This window comes from Podarcis raffonei, chromosome 9, assembly GCF_027172205.1.
Source record: "Podarcis raffonei isolate rPodRaf1 chromosome 9, rPodRaf1.pri, whole genome shotgun sequence".
NCBI lineage: Eukaryota > Metazoa > Chordata > Lepidosauria > Squamata > Lacertidae > Podarcis > Podarcis raffonei.
Window position 1 is genome coordinate 24,124,345 of NC_070610.1, and position 6,050 is coordinate 24,130,394.

General features: G+C 44.6%; 1 protein-coding gene across 1 annotated transcript in view; it reads right to left on the bottom strand.

The window, feature by feature from the left end:
* GABRG1 (gamma-aminobutyric acid type A receptor subunit gamma1) overlaps positions 1–6,050 on the bottom strand; it is a 66,591-nt gene that overhangs the window by 25,484 nt on the left and 35,057 nt on the right. The window lies entirely within an intron of this gene.

Genomic DNA, 6,050 nt, shown 5'->3' on the forward strand with positions numbered 1-6,050 from the left:
GTGCCTGGCGTGCTCTGGTCTATGGGGTCACGAAGAGTTGGACACGACTAAACGACTAAACAATAGGCAGGTGGGCAGGTGTGAGACAGGACTTTATTTCATCTTTAGGAATCCTCCACATACGGCTAATGCACCTACTTTCTGGTTCAGCTGAACCTGGAATATGTCCTGAAGCTGCCAGGTAGAAAATGCAAGCTGTATCGCTTCAATGCTTTATTATTATGAGTCGTGTCAAATGTGTTGAACAGGCAGTTATGCACATTTATATAACAAATGCTGTTGTGTTTATTTTTATATTGCTCTGGAAAAGTGGTTTGCTTCTGTGAGAAGGCGGCAGCAGCAGCAGCCACACAGAAACAAAATATGTTATTTTTTAATATTTTGGGGCACGATCCTACATCGCAGGTCTTCAGGTTGAGGGGTGTGATATGTCACTGCCATGATGGATACAATGGTGGGGGACCTCAGATATGCTGCTGGAACACAGCGGAGCAGTTCTGCTGGCACAGATAGGCAAGTAGGAATGCTAAATTGGGACCAAGCTGAGGAGGATAGAATTTGGAGCAGCACAGTGGAGAATCATACACAAACTATGCCACTTCTGTCCACGACAAGGGAGCCAGTGTGGTGTAGTGGTTAAGAGCAATAGACTCGTAATCTGGGGAACTGGGTTTGCGTCTCCGCTCCTCCACATGCAGCTGCTGGGTGACCTTGGGCTAGTCACACTTCTCTGAAGTCTCTCAGCCTCACTCACCTCACAGAGTGTTTGTTGTGGGGGAGGAAGGGAAAGGAGACAGTTAACCGCTTTGAGACTCCTCAGGGTAGTGATAAAGCGGGATATCAAATCCAAACAACACATTGGTCAATGACAAAACAGAACAGAAGCAGACTTAGTGCAAGAAATTTTATACTTTCTGACTTCAAGGGGAACTTTTCAAATAAATAACCCACAATGCACCAATGTTTCCCCCATCCATTTCACTATGGCAGAACATAGGATATGGGAGCAGATTTCCATCCCCTCTCACAGACCCAAGTTTAGCAGAGCCATCATTGACTGCCTCACCTGACTCTTTGTTGTCACCTTTGAACTTGCCTGATGCACAGCATCAGGGTGGAAGGGGAGCTGGTCACCACCACCACCAGAGGTTGGGGGTAGGTCCTGTAGGTATGTGCCTAAGCCCTTTCTATTGCCACATGCATACAGCTCCTTGCATGCCGAGCCACTTCATCAGACAGATGGAGCAAACCTACATTCAGAGTGAGTGACTGTGGTAACAGGTAAATGTTGATGCCTGCCAGGGTATGGTAGCCATCCATTGTGCCTGTGGGGGGAGCAGAAGGTGGCAGGTTTTGCTGTTGCCCTGGAGGGCTTACAAAGTCTCTGTGGTGGGAGGCCGGATGCAGCCCTTGTCTGTAATGACCAGCTGGCCAGTCAGTTTTCCAGGGTCCTAAAACAAGAAGTTTCCATGAGCACAGAAAGCCTTCACTTTCCACAAGTTGGAAGGAGATGGGGACAGAGAAGAAAGAGATGGAGCTAGCATACTCTTCCTCACTGTCTCAAGTGTTTACATGGCCGTCACTGGAATGCCTGAAGAGGGCTAAGATGTGACAGGTTTTTCAATGGCCTTAGAAGTGGATTGGACAAACTTGTTATAGGTGTATCTATGTACAATACACAGGCGCACATTGCAACTCTTGAAATCTTCACACAAACAAACACTTCTCTCCCACTACCTTGCAGCATAATGGAGAACATTATGTAAAGTAAACAAGCCACACAAGCTGGAATGGACTGACTGTTTTCTTCATTGTTTTTCCATTCTTGCATCTCCAACCTTGAGCACATAAGCATGATTTAGGAGGCAGGCTGTGCTGTAAACATCAAGTAAACAAACTCTGTTGAGTGACAGCACTAGAATTTATTGCGTCTGAAGCCCACCTCCTTGATCCACACAGAGCACAGTCACTTAGACTTGTTGAAGTCTTTACTAGGGATGGGCTTAGTAGCTAATACTGATTCCTTTCATCTTGCTGGCACTCAGCCATAACTCTGTTCTGTTCCATTCCATTCCGTCCTGTTGTGTGCCACTGCAAGAATTTTGTGATCAATGTTTTATGTAAAACCCACAGTTTTTAAATAAAATATACACTTTCCATATGCATTTCTTCACACAGCTTTTACATAAAATAGGTCTTTTTGTGCAGACTTTTTGCACAGTGAAAAAGAATAGTAAAACCCAAAGAAGTGCATGACTGGAATGGGACTTGTGGTTCGATCCAGAAGCAAGTTGTGGAACACCAGGTTGGGATGAGCCACTGCAAAAAGAAGACCAAATTATTTTCCTGTCCCTAGACCAGGCATGGCCAAACTTGGCCCTCCAGCTGTTTTGGGACTACAACTCCCATCATCCCTGACCACTGGCCCTGTTAGCTAGGGATGATGGGAGTTGTAGTCCCAAAACAGCTGGAGGGCCAAGTTTGGCCATGCCTGGTCTAGACTTTACTTCTCTCTATGTAGAGCCAGCTCTAGGGGCAACAAAATAGCAACATCAGGCACTGCCACTATCACTAAGACTGCCCTCAAAGAGGACAGTGGGAGCATGAAAAAGATCCAAGGTTAAAGAGAGGGGGGTCCCCAATGGAGATCCCATGCCAAAGCCCCAAGAATTCCAGTTCTGGAGCAAGCATCCTGAAGCAGCTCACAAGCAGTTCGAGATAGATGCTACCAATGAAGCACGATTTTGTACCAAGTTTAAATTAAGGGTATTTCTATGAAGAGGTGTCTAATTTAGGAAGTGATAAGAAACCAAGACCTACAAGTATCTCATGTTGTGATTATCACGGGCAGACCTCATTAGACATAAATTACAATGACCTTCAGTGGCACCTCAGTCACCTACGGGATAAAGATGCTGTACTACCCTGTCATTTTATTAATAGAGTTCACAAAAACATCAGTTTTGCAAGGTATTGGGGGTTTTTTTAATGAAAAAGATACAATGCTAAAGCCCTATTCACAGGTAGTACAAGATTGTGTAGACGAGCCTTCCTCAAACCTGGTATCCTCCAAATATTTTGTGGTGCAACTCCCACCAGTCCTCCTCAGGTGTCCTGATCGCATGGAGCCTTTACCGGTAAGGAGAAAGACTTGCTTTGGGCTTTCTTTAGAGACATCCACACATATGACATGATTGTTGAAATACAAAGAGGTGACATCAGGGTAGAACTAAAAGCATGGCCCCCACTCCATGCTTCTGAGTAGTCATGTTACTTTAGGTCAGGGGTAGCCAACACTGTAGCACCCTTCAGCTTGTTGTTAGACTGCAACTCCTATTAACCTTGACAATTGGCCATCTTGGCTGGGGCTACTGGGAATTGTAATTCATAATATCTGGAGGGTTACCTCTTCCCTAGATACTGCACCTTTTGCTTTTGGTAAAATATAAAGGTGCTGATTAGGGACGCAGGTGGCACTGTGGGTTAAACGACAGAGCCTAGGACTTGCCAATCAGAAGGTTGACGGTTCGAATCCCCGTGACAGGGTGAGCTCCCGTTGCTCAGTCCCTGCTCCTGCCAACCTAGCAGTTCAAAAGCATGTCAAAGTCCAAGTAGATAAATAGGAAGCGCTCTGGCAGAAAGGTAAACGGCGTTTCCGTGCTCTCCTCTGGTTCGCCAGAAGCGGCTTAGTCATGCTGGCCACATGACCCGGAAGCTGTATGCCGGCTCCCTCGGCCAATAAAGCGAGATGAGTGCTGCAACCCCAGAGTCGGCCACAACTGGACCTAATAGTCAGGGGTCCCTTTACCCTTTACTTTTTAAAGGTGCTGATTGCCTGAAGACTCACACATTTATGACAAACTAAAATGTTTGAGGGATTTGTGGTAAACTTTCTTACAGTACATAATTCTGCACAGGGATTTGCTGTAGGGTGCAATCCTGTATACCCTTACCTGGAAATAAGTTTCATTGAATTCAATGGAACTTCTGTCATCTATGCTCTGGTAACTTCTAGGTTATACGTAGGGCTGGCTGCCTCTGAAGGCAGTTTGGAAACATCAGCTGGTGCAGAATTCAGCGTCCAGGTTGCTCACAAGATGGTTTGCGCATATAACGCCAACCCGGCTGCCAATTAATTTCCCATTAATTCCCATGACCCATTGTCATGTTTGTCACGTTCATTAATTTCAGTGGGTCTACTCGGACTCGGACCAATGTTAGATGGGCAGCCCACTGAGTAGTGTACTAATTGTGTTATCGATTTCTTTGATTGATAGATTGCATTTATATACTGCCTTTTTGCTAAGGTGCCCTATTTTAAAATGGTATCAAATATATAGCAACAGAGTCCTCTCAATCTGCTGTTATCAGGAGCTGAACCGTATGTGCTCTCTGGCCTGGGCCTCTTCATTTATGCCTTTCCTCTGGGCACTCTAATTGGTTTGTTGTACATCTTACTGTTTTGTTTTAAATTGCACTGTAAGCCACCCTGGGATAAGTATCATTAATGCCGATAAAGAAATACCTTTTTTAAAAAAGGCATCTAGTGGTCACTCTAAGTAAAGTAAAGGGACCCCTGACCGTTAGGTCCAGTCGCGGACGACTCTGGGGTTGCGGCGCTCATCTCACTTTCCTGGCCGAGGGAGCCGGTGTTTGTCCTCAGACAGTTTTTCCAGGTCATGTGGCCAGCATGACTAAGCCACTTCTGGCGAACCAGAGCAGCGCACGGAAACGCCGTTTACCTTCCCACCAGAGCGGTACCTATTTATCTACTTGCACTTTGACGTGCTTTCGAATTGCTAGGTTGGCAGGAGCAGGGACCGAGCAGCGGGAGCTCACCCCGTCGCGGGGATTCGAACCAGCGACCTTCCGATCGGTAAGCCCTAGGCTCTGTGGTTTAGACCACAGAACCACCTGCGTCCCCTAGTGGTCACTCTACCACCCATCAAATTTGTCCCTTTCCCTGGACTCTTGTCTTCCACAACATTTCCCCTTTAAATCCTAAAAACGAGATGCTTCTGAATAATGATACAATATTATATTGTGGAAAAGACAACAATGAGAAACAACAACATAAAATAAATGATTCAAGAGGGAAAATATATTGAGTAACGATGAATCCAGAACAAAATTGTGACCATAACTGACCTGGAAAAATGGTGTGAAAGAGAGCTAGGAAGGCTTTGGGGGTAAATATTTGGGGTAGCTTTTCAAAACAAGCCAAGTGCAAAAGTTAGCAAAAACCCAGAAATGAATCTAAAAATTATTTCAAGGTCTTATGGTAATTTATTGAAGTAATTAATCTTTTAGCACTAACTATTCCCACTTACAGCTAAGTGTTATGCAAAGTTATCAAAATATTTTAGCAAACAGAACTCTTACCTGGAAATTATCATCTATTTTGAATGTTTTGAAAATGTAAGCTGTGAACTGCGGTGTTTGGCATCAATCCCTGAATGCTAACACAATCACCTTGCTGAATAACTATGCAGCCAAAAACATGGAAACAAACTCAACGAATACTCCTAAAAGTTTGCTGCATATAGATTGTTGAAGCAAAGAGAAATAGGCAGACACTTAACACCTTGACAAAAATCAATCCAGTTTGTGACAGGGTTTCTTCCCCCCACCCCAGCCCGCTGAACACTTACTTTTCTTTCTTTATTTTAAAATTTCTAAACTCTCTCAATCTGAATAGCTCCTCTCAGGGTGGTTTACTACAAACACAGCTTTCTGAGCCATGGTTGTTATTCAGTATTGAGGGTTTTACCTGAGAGGGTCTCTCAAATAATTATTTAGGGGTGTTAAAGGCATTATGCATGATCCATAGGTTTTCTTCCTATGGCCATGGGAGTCAGTGTAGCTACAAGATCAGAAGCTCTGAAAAGGTACACACACACACACACACACACAGAGAGAGAGAGAGAGAGAGAGAGAGAGAGAGAGAGGGAACACAGAGCTGTCCAGAGCTGTGCTTAGAGGAGATCATTACTAGGTATGGACAAATGCCACCATTTGATGACTTGTGTCCCATTTTTGCATTAATCTTC